At 32.3% G+C, this 14,800-nt stretch overlaps 1 long non-coding RNA gene across 1 annotated transcript; it reads right to left on the bottom strand.

Annotated features, from left to right (window-relative positions):
• Positions 1 to 2,161: 2,161 nt before the first annotated feature.
• On the bottom strand, positions 2,162 to 5,167 carry LOC131639354 (uncharacterized). The gene is made up of 3 exons (XR_009294921.1): positions 4,901 to 5,167; positions 4,189 to 4,812; positions 2,162 to 4,106 (listed from the first exon to the last, which is right to left on the bottom strand). It is a non-coding gene; the product is annotated as an uncharacterized LOC131639354 (long non-coding RNA).
• Between the last annotated feature and the right edge of the window lie 9,633 nt (positions 5,168 to 14,800).

Below are 14,800 nucleotides of genomic sequence, written 5' to 3'. Positions count from 1 at the left end.
AAGAAATGCAGGCCTATTGTATTTTAATTTTTAAATCATCATCATTTTGATAATGAAATTTTCTCATATGTAAATTATTAATATAATTCTGCTGCATATCTTTTTGTTATGTCAGTTAGATAGAGCATTCTTTAGTGGACTCCAACATGAATATATCCCACTCTCCAATTTCTTTTCTTTGGTTTATATAATTATATAAATGTTACATTCCTGTTTATGTCTCCATATTGTGCAGAGATATTTGCAGCTTTGGTTGAAGTATCAAATATGTAATTTATTGCAAAGTGAAAAAGTGGACCTGTGATGGCATTGGCATATATACCAAGATAAACAGAGAGGCACTATGTAAATGTATAAGGTCAATGAGTTCATAATTCATTGTGCACCACTATGTCTGCTCTCCTATAAAATTCAGCTTTCATGCTTCTTTTACTTGGAAGTCTTCAAATGCTATCTGTCCTTTTGTTCTATCCACTAACTAGTTTATAGTTTTGTACCATTCTGTCTTTGTATTCATCAAGATTCTGTACAATTTTGAAGAATTTAAATTGGATATGCTAAACATTGGAATCTAATCAAGCTTTACAAAAACTCATCAACAATTTTTTTTTACTTATCTTGCCTAATGTGAAACTCTCGTCATTAGTATGATGTATTTAACACAGACACAACACTAACACTGACACATAACACATATACACACAATGTAACTACATGTATTGGTGTTATGTTGTGATCAACCACCAGTGTCAAGAGGGACAGGGGTGAGGGAGCCGGGCGAGTGAGACGGCCTTTGCCCTTGCATTTGGCCTAATCGTGTTTTTGAGCCAATTGTTTATTGAAGGGGAGCGACTTAGAGGTGTTGGGTGATAGACTCTCGTTGTACGATTTAGGGTTATTTTTGTACTTTAAACCTTAATATATGGCATGTAACCCTATAAACTTTAATTCATTTGAGTAATTATACATAATTACATATATAGTCGACGATGTAGATATATTTGACCGAACTGTATAAACAAATATCACATTTATTGTTTTGCGATTGATCGTCTCTTTTCTCTTCTATTACTAGTTATTACTATTCTAACAAATATTGAACACACTATTGATCTGAAGTGTCGATGAAATCTAGTTGATGATGTGTGATTCCTACTTCATCATATTGATGTACCAAACGTTCCACATTTCATGTTTTTTTTTTTCCAATGTTAGAATTATTATTATCTATCCTCTGTAACATGGGCTAGTCCCCACTAGGAAAAAGGTGAATGCCTATAATTCCCACTCAGACTTTTTTTCCCCTGACAGAATGAAATGACAGTGTACTAAATGTTCACACATTTTTATTATTATTTTCTATTTTCAATTTCCATCTACTAAAAAATTGTCTGCTCAAAAATAGATAAGATAAAACTTATAAATTTATTATGATGATGCATTTGTAATTCAGCCCCAATTAATTTGTTTTTTAACCTCTTTGATTTCATTATGTGAATATTGACGCCGATGTGATGACCAGAGATATTAAATAGTTGATTTCATTCTGTGAATTTTGACGCGGATGTGATGACCAGAGATATTAAATGGGTCGGTCCGATAGATCAACACATATAAATGGGTCGAAGTAGACCGACCCGATTACTTCATAGATTAAAAAAAAAATCCGATCCACTTACTAATGGGTCATGTGGTTTGATGGGTAAGACTAGCTCATATTTAAATTATAGTTTTTTAATTTATAAAAAGGTGTGTAATGGACAAAAAGCTAGATATAAATAGAGAGATTTAACCTGCCACCCCATATTCTCCGTTTCAGGCGTTTTTACGTTAATGTTCTCATAGATTATTGGATTTTTTGAAATTTCTTGGAAATTATCGGAAATTTTGCACGCTATCAAAAATTTCGTTAAAGTTAATGTTTTTTTACCGTGTGGGGTACCGAATTCAAAATTTTCGATACTGGAAATTCCAAATTTCGGTGAAGATACATACCGAAAATTTCAAATTTCTGATAATTGAAAAAAATTCCAAAAATTTCAAATTTCCGGCAGTACTGATGTTTTTTTTTCATCCGGTTTTAATAACTTTTCTTGAATAATAAATTTGGTAAAATAAATATCCGACATTATATAATAATAATAATAATGATTGTCATACATATATGCATAAAAAACAAACTACTATGACTTTGTATACATGTCTTCCTAGTGTCTAAAGCGACTCGCATATGCTGATTCCCAAGCTTTTGCATCATTAGTACAATTCTTTTTCCAACGGTCTGTTACGGGAGGCAATGGACAATCAAGTTTCAACTTTACCTGAACCCAACGATTCCCGTTGACAAAACCAACAACAATGATTGTGTGCATACTCATATACATATGAGGAGCTAAGATAAGGGGAAAAATGTGATGTTAAGTCTTGTGAGAAGGGAAACAAATACGACACTATGCTTAGAAGCAATGGGGTAACCCATATCAGTAATCGTCATCCATTTTCCCCTACCCTGCACACCCAAGTGTTCTACGCGTAACACATTCCTAACTGTAGAGACACTGTCATATAACAACTTGAAAAACAAATCAGAGTGTTGATGTACTTGAGTATTTAACTGCGTTTGTATCAAAGACCATGACTCTTCTCCCCATCCAAGTAAAGCTGCAATAGAACGGAAACCACAATTTCCATCATCATCAACATCGATAATGTCATTGATGTATGGATGTAAGACAACAGGAAACTATGACAGGTAAATATGTTTGGAAGACTTGGTGGATGGTTCGCTACCAATGGTCTCTTGACTTGTTGTTTGTTTTGTGCATGATCTCTTCATAGTCTCACTCTCCTGCGAAGCCTCAACATGCTCCCACTTACTAGCATCACGATGCACATCATTCCCTTGACCCTTTCTACTCTTCTTTACTCCCCTATTTGACATATACTTCACCAGCGGTGGACACATTGAAGTTGTGGATGGATATGTTAGATTACAAACTTTTTTCTTTAACATCATCTGACCTACATATTCAAAGTACTAAAATATCTCTTCAACTTTTCACACTCTTCTTCCAAATCCCATTTCGCACTACTCTCATCATGACCCGACTCGTGATATGCAATGTGCGATTTCATCCAGAATAGATGAATTGAGTCTAAAGGAGCAGGGTTGCCTAGAAGTTGGAAACCTGCAAGCTGACACGCACACGGTAACCCATGTGTTGTTCTAATAAAGCAGCCACATCTATCTTTACTAGAACCGGCAAATTTTACCCTTTCCAGCTCCTTTCCAATGAGCTATATACATTGTCTTGAGACAAACCCGTGCGACTTAGCATATAATGGAGTTTTATACTAATGCTCAATATTGACAATACTTTTTTGAAACGACACTCTTATGGAACCAAGCTGCAACTTCCACATGGTATTCCCAGCATCCCAACTTCAGCATAAATCACCCTGACCTGTAGTCAACATGTTCTTTAATCTCCAATGAGCAGACTCCATCCAAAGATCCATAAATAGAAAAACATGATTCAATATATTTTTGAAACATAAACATAAATGATAATAACATAAAGCTGTCATGATCTGTGTATCCGTTTGTTGTTGTGTTCCCTAAATGAGTGGCTCTGTTAGTCCATGCAGCAAGAAATCTCTCTTTATAAGGTGTTAAGCATGTTTCATTCACATACTTAACAAATAAAGGAATATCAACACAAACACTTTCAAAGTGCTTGAAGTGTACATCAAACTCACTTTATGTATTTAAATACATGATGTTGTTCCATAGATCCATGACATGTTCTTGTCTTTCTCATTTCACGTACTTTTTACATGTCATGCTCACATTTTTTGAAATGTGGAACGAGCACAATAGATGAGTTGTATTTGGAAACACAAAATCCATGGCATTCATCATTTCAAGTTCTCGGTCTGTCACCACAACCTTCAATAACAATTTCTCTGAAGTGAACAATTCTTTGAGCTTCTCTAGTGTCCATGTGAAATTCTTCTCCCTTTCATGTTCCAAATAGGCAAAGGCAACTGAAAACGCCAACTTCGTTGACGTAATACCAATAATCTCAAACAGTGGTATCCGATACCTACACGATCGAAATGCACATAACCAATCAACTCACTAAACACCCACAACACATTTTATGATGTCAGAAATAAATTTCTTACTTATTTGTCTTGTATGTATAATCAAATATTAAAACCAGATGAAACATATGCAACAACTTCACATAATCAAGATGGGTCTAGAAGATATCAGCTATAATATCCAAGTTGTCCCTATTTCTAGTCCAACACATGTATTTCTCTTTGTGAATAAGGCTTAATAACATTTTCATTTATGCCAATGTGCCTCTCTTGCCTACTCTGTATGTTGATCTAGCTTTATACACTTGGGTAATACTTGTGAGGTTTTTTGGATCTTTGCCTTTCAAAGCAGCAATTATGTACCTAGGAGCCATATTGTACTTCGTCATGTCATTCACGAACTTTCTTTCATGATCTTTTAGACGACCCAATATATTGTGGCCTTCCAGATCATTTTCTACTCTATGATTGTGCATCTCGCATTTAACCATCACGTTTCAACTGGAATCACTTGGAATAGATCTCAGCCTAAACGGACATTTAACCTTCATACTATAAATGCCATCAGAGAAATTAGTGGTTTTAGATGCATTTTTCTTTTGTAATTTTCTCCTCTTTCACAATCCATAATTAATTTATCCTTCCCGCCTCGTATTGCAATAGATTGTGTCCTTGCTAAAACTTTGGGAGTTAAAAATCTGTAAACTGCAGCGTATAATTATTAAACATTATCAATTAATCTTATAAATGACGGAAAACAATTAAAATTGCATTATTTGAATTCGAAACATACCGTATATGTGGTGAAGAACTCTGTATAATCTGTACATAAGTCCGTAGAAGATGTTGTCGGTGTTGGACCACACAGATGCAAAATTTCATCTGCAGACATACCAAAAATTTCAACTTACTGAGAAATTTCCGGTATTCCAAAAATTTGAAATTTCCAGTATTCTGGAAATTTGAAATTTCCGGTAGTATGAATCTTCCTGGAAATTCTAGAAATTTTCGGTATATCCTCAAATATTTTTGTAATTGGCCCGAAAATTTTGAAAAATTTGGTAAATCGCCCCGGATATTCTGAAATTTCCGGTAAATCACAACTGGAAATTTCTTAAATTCAAACAATTTCCGGTATAAACGCACTACCATTGTAACTTTCCAAATTCATAATACATGCTAAGTCAATAGCTAAAAATCAAAAACAAATTGAAAATAAAATGTAAATACTATTAATTACAATTTACAATTTTCTTGAAGGTCCAACTTTAAAATCATGCAACTAAATAAATACGTGTACAAATTAAAGATAACAGAGTTTTAAGGAGAAAGCAATTTCTATATTTATTTATACAAAATATGACCTCGGTTATTAAAGAAGATTCAAAAGTTACTGTTATGATTAGAATGTTTAAAATGTCACAAACCATTATAATAAGTTAAAGAAATCGAACACTATTTAATTTTTAATATTGAAGAATATCTACATCATCATCCATACATTTTATTCCTAAAACTTGTCTTAAAAAATGATGTATTGCTCAATGGTTAGCCAAATGAGTGAGAATGAGTGTTTCTTCATGAATTAACTAAAAATGAGCTTGTTGCAACCTTATTAGTTTCTCTTTCAAATATTTGTTCAAATTGTGATATATATATATATATATATATATATATATATATATATATATATATATATATATATATATATATATATATATATATATATATATATATATATATATATATATATATATACACAGAGCCGTCTCAAGTTTTGGGAGGCCCTGTGTAGGTTAGCTATAGTTTATCTATGACAAAACAAATCGAGGCCCTTTTTAATCACGATTTAACCTGAAAAATAATTTATGAGGCCCTATTTACCTATAGTTTAATCTTGAAAATTTTGAGGCCCTGTGCGGTAGCCCGCCTTGCACACCCTCAAAGACGGCCCTGTATATATATAAAAGGAGCATATCAAGTGAGAGCATTTTAAAATGAGAGATGAGTGGAATAAATATCAACCATTAGATTCATCAAGAAAGAGAAATTAATAGCCACATTAATGCATTAACCTTCTCTTTTTTGATGAATCCAATGATTGATATTTATTCCTCTTATCTCTCATTTTAAAATGCTCTCACTTGATATGCTCCCTATATATATAGAGTTAGTTTTGTTTCGGTTAATTTTCTATTTTATATGGTTGGCATTATGTTTGGTAAAACTAACCTATGGGAACATGTTGAACAAGTGTTCTATCCACTTCAACTGAAAAGATATGTTGAATAAGATGTCCTATACAGGATCATCTGACATCGGAATTGATAGGTACAAGCTGGATCTGTTGAAGTCTGTTTTTAAGCTACAGGTGCATAATATTTTAGAATATTGTGCAATCCTATGTGAGGCTTGATTTAGGGATAAGAGATTTTCTCTATTTTCAAGATGTATAATTAGTTTCTAAATATGGAGAATATTTAGGAAACTAATGATTGAAGCCCTATCTTCATTGAAAAGATTTTGGAGTACTTTCTGCACTGCCTTACAGTGATTTAAAGGTCCAATACTGTCCAGAAGATTGCTTTAAATACAAAGCAAGAGACCTAATTATGGCGTGGTAATTACAGTGTATTTTGTGTTAGGGTTTCTTCAGTTTTGTATTGTGAGCCTCTCTAATATCATATTGATAGAAGAGTAAGACTGTTCTTTTGAATTGTAAGTTCTGTCAATCATTCATAAGCTTCTAAGCATTGATTGATTAAGTGTCTTGAAAGTGTGTCTTCTAAAGTTTTGTAATTGATTATCACAGTTGTGATTGAAGGAGATTGAGAAGGATATCATACCTAGATGGGTCTTAGGTAGAAGTATAACACGGGTAGTGATTAGGCAAGAAGGCTGTAAATTGGAGGTTGTTTACGTGTGAATCGGAGGTTGTTTGCATAGTACTTCAAACTGATACTATCAGAGTGAACTTATCTCTAGCTTGGTAGCCCCCAGAGTATGTATTGTTATATACCAAACTGGGTGAACAATTTCTTGTGTTCATTTAAGTTTCTGCACTGTTTTATTGTATACCTTGTCATTGTGTGTAGTTTAGAGATCATTGTCTCGACATCTCTTAGAACATCTGTGTTCTAAACACCATAATTTCAATTCCAAAGAAGACATTGTTGGTGCAACAAAAGCAATTACATTCAATTGATTTTTTATGAGAAAATATTATATTAATAAACTATGAAAATAAAAAATCCAACAATATATAAATTCATGAATAAAATTATAAAACACAATTAGGAAGATACTCGTGCTCCCTCACGGGTAAATTTATTTGATATTGTATAAAATGTATTTGGACACATGTAAATTTAAAACAAATAACTTAATTATAAATGAATTATGATCATATAAACTCAATTATATTAAATAAATATATATATATATATATATATATATATATATATATATATATATATATATATATATATATATATATATATATATATATATATATATATATATATATATATATATATATATATGAAAGATTCGTGAGATGGGAAAAAAAATAAAAATTTAACATCTGAAAATAAAAAATTTTCTTTCAAATAAAGGTAGTTGTTGATTAAAATAAAATAGATATTATGTTGATAATGAACTGTGAGATAAAAAATTATTTGATGTAATATAAAATATATTTAGATATAAATGCAAAATTTGAAATAATTTACTTAATGAAAAAAAATTAATATTTTAAAATAAGGATTTTGTCTCTCAAATTAATAAAATGGTTGATTGAAATAAAATAGATATTGTGTTGATAATGACCCGTGAGATAAATAAATTTTTTAGTTTTATTAAAACAAAAAACATATTATTAATATTTTTAGTGATAATAAATAAATAAAAAAATTAAAATTAAAGTGAGAAATGTGAGAAAAAGAAATGTGAGCGAGATTTGAAAATGAGTGAATAAAAAAAATATAAAATTTTAGGTGTTTCTCTCTCTTGAATAAAAAATTATAAAAAGTACCCTTTGTCATTGTTAGAATGCTTGGTATGGTGAATTAATTGGTATATTTATTAATTACCTAGTAAATATTTTGAATAAAAAAGATAAAATAGAAAGAGCATTCACTAGTTTTTAATAGATAGTAGATGCGTCTAGCGGAAGTCACTAAAACAAAACAAAATAAGAGCCATTAAAAATACCTAAAAAGAAAGGATAAAAAAATAGAAGAAAAAACAACACTATGGAGTACAATGTTAAAGTGATTGACTTAAACTTAAAATTAATAGTAACGTGTTAAAATTGGTTGAGTATCTAATACACTAACAAGTAAAAAATTAATGAAATTTTCCTTAATCTGAATTTAAGATCATAAACTTTATTGTTTGTCAACTCCTTAGTAGCCCCACACTCAATTCAGAAAAAGAAATGTATTGTACAAATTGGAGCCTTTGTTTAAAACCAGACAAGATATGCTGCTGGCACTACTTTCTTAATTTAATTTAATTTTATGAAAAAATCACTATCTTCTTAATATTAAAAGTAGAGTGTGGTGGGAATAATATTGCAGTTATTAGGTGGCTAAAATTGGCAAAACTTTATAGTTAGGAAACATATTTGAGTACCTAATTGAAAAAGCGTGTACGCTTCATAATCTGATTCTCATTAATTAATTTATATTGGGATTTGGAAATTTTATGACCGCTAATTTATGTGCACAAACTAATGAAATATATGCCTCTATATGAAGTGAACACATGCTACACTTAAAAAGGAAAAAGCGACCACTTTAAAATTCATTTAAATTATGTTTAATGGATACATATTAGGTTTATTTTCTTTACATTTGAAAATTATGTTTAAGGTTCTCTCGTCATAGCACTAGGGGTGGCAAAATGGGCTTGGGTTCACCGGGCCGTCCGCGCACCCGCCAAAAATTGGCGGGTTGAGTTGGGATTTTTGGCTCGCCGCTCGCCAAAGTCCGCCCCGCCAAAACCGACCGCCCGCCATACCCGCCTCGCCAAATCCCGCTGCTCACCAAAACCCGCTCCTCCTCCAAAACTCACTCTTTTTTTAGTTAATTCTAATAATTACAATTCTTGATGGTTTATTTTATACATTTATTTATAAATATATGTAATCTTTTTTAGAGTAAATTTGTTAAAAAAGTACTTTTATAAAAAATTGTTTTAAAAAATAAGTGAAAAGTTTAATTAAAAGGTAAAAAAAGCATATTAATATATTAAAAAAATATAAATAAAAATAGGCGGGTAAGCCCGCCGCCCGCCAACCCACCATTTTGACAGGGCGGGCATGATTATGATGCCCATTTTACTTGGCGGGCATGCCCGCCCCGCTCGTTTTTTGGCGGGCATAAGGCGGGGCGGGGCGGGCGGCCCGTTTTGCCACCCCTACATAGCACGATGATGATATTCTTTTTTTTTTTGTTTTATAGTTTTTTTTTGGTTATTAGGAAAAAAGGGTCCTATTAATTCTGACTTGTGAAGTGAGATATGAACATTGACCAAACATTGTTTCCACCAGAAATCAAACTCGGTATTTTTCGAATATCGTCATCTGCAGGAGCTCATTTACCATTGAAGTCCAAGTGTTTGGTTCACGATGATATTCTCTAAAAAAAGAAACCTATTATATTTTGTTTTTGGCACCGATTTTATAATAAATTGTTGTAGTGAGCATGGAGAAGAATGTCGTCAACAAAGTATGAGATTGAAAAGTTCACCAAGGTGAACGATTTCGGTCTGTGGCGTTTAAAGATGAAAGCCCCATTGGTTCAGTAGGATTGGTTAGAAGCGTTGAAGGGTATGCAGTTGATAAAGCTACAGGAAGAAAACTAGTTTGTTCCCTTGATTTTATAGAGTTTGTTTCAAGGTGGGGATTCGTAAGATATTGGATCGAACTCTAATATGGTCGAAGGGTAACTTCATGGTTCGACAATTTGATAGGATCTTAGCATGCCGACGAAGCCTGATCACATGATGTAGTCGAAGGCCTGCAATGCTGTAGTCGAAATATGCTCAAGTATGTAGTAGTCGAAATGCTAGGATTGTTAGCACGTCGAAATGTAGTTGTTTGTTAAGTTCAATTATTTAAGTTAGCTTGTGTAATGAGTCTGTGTGTAAAAGCCCATTAGTTTAGCGTGTCAATTTTATATAAATAACATACTAGTATCTCATCATTGCACATTGCAAATCCTAATTAGGGTGAGAGAGGTTATTTGTTATTCTGTAACACTTGTAATCTTGTTTCATAGAGAAAGTAAAGAATAACAGTTTATAACCAATTTCATTGTGTTCTTCTTACTTCCCTCTTTTCTACCCTTGTGAATATTTTGCCAAGAAAAAAAACCTATTATACTTTGTTCTTGACATTGATTTCACAGCAAATTAGTTTTGAACTGTTAGGTTCAAAATGGCCGTTATTGCTTGCTTTTAATTTTATAGAGTAAATTGTTGGTTAGTGGTTTTGATTTTAGGTTGGCGGTTAGATTTATTCTCTGATCTTCACATTCTTCAATCTCTGGATGATTTTTCTTTTCTCAATTCGACTCCTTTGACGACTTGATTCTCATTCAGTGCTGGATACAAGTTGCTTTTTAAAGTTGTCCTTATACATATCAGTGTGGTTTGTGATTCTCAATTCAAGGTTGTTTTTTGTTTCACCGTTAATGGATGGTTGTTCTGATTTTGAAATCGATCGTATATTTGTTTGATGTTGTTTTGTGTGATGGGTTTTTCTCCCTCCTGGATTAGCTAGAAATGGCTGGTTTGCTTGCTGCAACTCTCAAATAAATTTTTGACTAATGATCTTATTACCATGCTCACGGTCACGTTTATATTTACTTCTTAATTTAAAGATAAAAAATTTTAAACTTTTAAATATTATTAAAAATTAAAAGGGTTATTATCATGTGAAGATGGTTGTTGAACCCACACCCTCAATGTACCATGCATGAACACTTACCACTAGACTAGCTTACTAGGGGTGCTACATATTCTACTTATTTTTTGTTATATTTATTTTTAATGTGGCCCTTGCAACGTGTTATATTTATTTTCATCATATTTTTTGTTTAAACTATTTTATATTTAACAATATTATTTATTTTGAAATTTATATGAATTTCTTTTAATGGTATTATCTCCCATGCAAGAAACGTATAAAAAATGTATCAAATGTTATTAGTACTTTAAATTGAATTAATTTAATAATAAATTATAATAAATATATACATCAAGTTTTAAAACAGTTAAAAAAAATCCAATTTATCCTAATAATTATTATAATATGTTAAACTATATAGTAAAATTAATATACAGTCAAACAATGAATAGAATATATCAAACAAATTAATATGCAAAAATTAATTTGTCAAACAATTAATATAATATGTCAAAAATTAATTTTAATTTATTTATTCATATATATATATATATATATATATATATATATATATATATATATATATATATATATATATATATATATATATATATATATATATATATATATATATATAGTTAAGTAGCGAAACATATCACATCGAATAAGCTAGACTAGTGGTAAGTGCTCATGCATGAGACATAGAGATCTTCACACAAATTTTGGAATTTCACATCATTTAAAATTTCAAAACTTAAAATAACAATAAACTAAATACCAATGTGGAATTTAAAATAATTCAAAATAAAAATAATTTTGCCACGTCAGCTTAGATGGAATTAAAAAAATGCCACTAAGCATGCCACATAAGTATGTGGCGTGTGCCATTTCCTGCCAAGGTTTAAATTGATAGAATCTTCATATGGTAAAGTTAGTTTTACAAAAAAAAAGTTTTACTGAGAGGCAAATAAAAAATCGCCTATATGGCAAAGGCAAAAATGATAGTAACCCAAATTAAAAATTAAATGATATTTTATAGTAGATACGAATATAAATATACTTAAATATCCATAGAATATAAATATAAATGTCAATATCCTCACGAGTACGAATCCAAATACAAAGATGTTTTTAAAATATTGGTATGGAAATTAATCCTATAGTAGTCCGACAAACTTGCCTATTGTCATTCTATTAAAGTCTTTCATTTCGGTTTCTTTCAATAGAACTCAAACTGGATACTTCTCTTGCAAGAGTGGGGTGCGTCAAGGTGACCCATTATCTCCTCTTTAGTTTTATTTGGCCGAAGATGTGTTAAGTAGAGGAATAACTAAACTACTAGAGAACAGTCAAGTGAAACGGGTTAAGGCAACTAGGATTTCTAAAGTTCCTTCACATGTTCTTTACACTGATGACATAATGGTTTTTTGCAAAGGAGACAAGGGTTCTATTGATGCTTTCACGACTCTTTTTCAGAGGTATGCAAGTGTATCTAGTCAGCAAGTTAATCCGTCAAAATCTATTATATATGCAGGGTTGATTTCCAGCCAAAGGCACATTCATATTGTTAACTGTCTTGGAATCAACACTAGTATGGCCCCGTTCATATACTTTGGTGCTCCCATTTTTTTGGGGGAGGCCTAAACCTCTACACTTTTAAGGGATTGCGAATATAATTCGAACAAAATTATTTAATTGGAAAGCCAGCTTATTGTCTATTGCGGGAAGATTGATCCTAGTTAAGTCGATTATCCAGAGCACGATTCTTCACACTTTGATGATTTATTCTTGGCCTATTTCGGTTTTGAAGAATATTGATAGATGGGCAAGAAACTTTATTTGGAGTGGAGAGATTGATACACAAAAGCTCGTTGGGGGAAATGTCGTCGTCCTTACGAGGAGGGAGGCTTGGGGCTAAGATCTTTGGTTACTTTAAACGAGGCTTCAAATTTGAATTTGTGCTAGGATTTGTTTAATTCTAATGACCATTGGGCTTGTTTACTCAGAGCGATAGTTTTGCGTGAAAACCAACATATTTCTTATCACATATTTTCTTCTCTGCGAAGCTGCGGAGCAGTATGAAATCCTCTTTTGAGGAAGTTAAGAGCCACTCTAATTGGCTTATAGGTAACGGGACAAGATTAATTTTTGGACAAACAGGTGGAATGGTTCGAGTGTTATAGAAGCTCTTAAGACAACCGATGGTAATCTTCCCTTTTTCAAGGATAAAGTTGCAGCTTATATCCAAAATCGTTAATGGAGCCTCCCTGGGGAAATTCAAGGTGAGTTTCCAAATATTTCTAATATTCTTTCTATAATTCATCTCTCGGTTGATGATAAAGCTGGCTTATTTGTTTGGAATCTGGCTGAAGTTGGTATTATCTCTTTGAAGACGACTTACAATTTCAAACATCATAATTCTCTCTATTTTGGTTGAGGTAGACTTATTTGGAATGCACATATTTCATCCTCTAATTCTTTGGTGTTCAGGAGACTTCTCCATAATAAGACTCCGACAGATGACAACTTGGCAATTAGAAGGCTTCATCTTCCTTCCATCTGCAATCTATGTGGTAAGCATAGTGAAACTTGGGAGCTTCTGTTCTTCTCCTGTCCTTTTGCAGCTAGGCTTTGGAAAATATATTTCTTCGATCATGTGCACAATTTTATCATGCCTACAACAGGTCCCCTTTGCTCAATGTAAGTTGGTGGTGCTGGCTGCTGTTATCAGTATTGTTAATGTGATTTGGAAAGCTCGTAATCGTAACTGTATTGATAATCAAAACACCTTTTGGACATCTGCTCTTAACGCGGTCATGGTGGAGGTAGCCTATACGAGTAATGCTACTCTTAAAGTCGGTTCGAATTCGATGTTGGATTTCAAAATTCTCAAGAGCTTCAATGTTAAAGTTAATCCTCCCAAAGTCTTTATTGTCAAGGAATTCTTGTGGCACCATCCAATTCTCCACTAGATAAAATGCAATACAGATATGACGTCGTCAGGGGTGCCTAACCGCGCGGCTTGTTGTTGTATCTACAGAGATCATACTGGTAAATATCTTGGTAGTTTTTTCAAATTTCTTGGCCATGTAATGCCTTTATGGAAGAGTTATTTGGTGCCATTTTCGTTATCAAGATTGTGAAGCAGAAGAACTGATTTAATCTATGGCTTGAATATGATTTGAAGTTGGTGGTCTTAGCGTTCACCATGCCTTGCATTGTTCCTTGTGCTCTCTGAAGCAGATGGGAGAATGCTATTCATCATTCTAGATCCATCAGTTTTTTAGTCACTCATATTTTTTGGGAAAATAATCATTGTGCGAATAGGCTAGCTAACATAGGATTACATCTACATGATTTTACTTGGAGGGAGATTATTCATAGGAATATTCTCATGGAGTTTGTAAAAACCCCGCTGGTCTCTCTTGCTATAGAATTTTTCATTAAGGAGTTTTTGGTTTTGGTCTCTCTTGCTATAGAATTTTTCATTAAGGAGTTTTTGGTTTGATCTCCCATTTTTCTCTATCTCTCTAATCTAATTTTTTTTAACCTATTTTTTTTGGTGGACCTAGTCCATCTTCTGATAAAAAAATAAGAGAATTTTTTTACCCACCTCCTAATCTTCTTAGTCACCTCTGGCGAATTTACCAAAATACCCCTTGTTTCGGAAATACATTTCCAAAAACGTACTTTTATTGAAAAAAAAAAGGTGTTTTCGGAAATGCACTTCCGAAAACACGAAAAAAATGTGTTTTCGGAGATGCATTTCCGAAAACACCC

The sequence above is a fragment of the Vicia villosa genome, unplaced genomic scaffold (assembly GCF_029867415.1).
Source record: "Vicia villosa cultivar HV-30 ecotype Madison, WI unplaced genomic scaffold, Vvil1.0 ctg.002598F_1_1, whole genome shotgun sequence".
Taxonomy (NCBI): Eukaryota; Viridiplantae; Streptophyta; class Magnoliopsida; order Fabales; family Fabaceae; genus Vicia; species Vicia villosa.
Note: the sequence above shows the minus strand (reverse complement) of the source record. Positions and strands in the feature narration are given on the sequence as shown.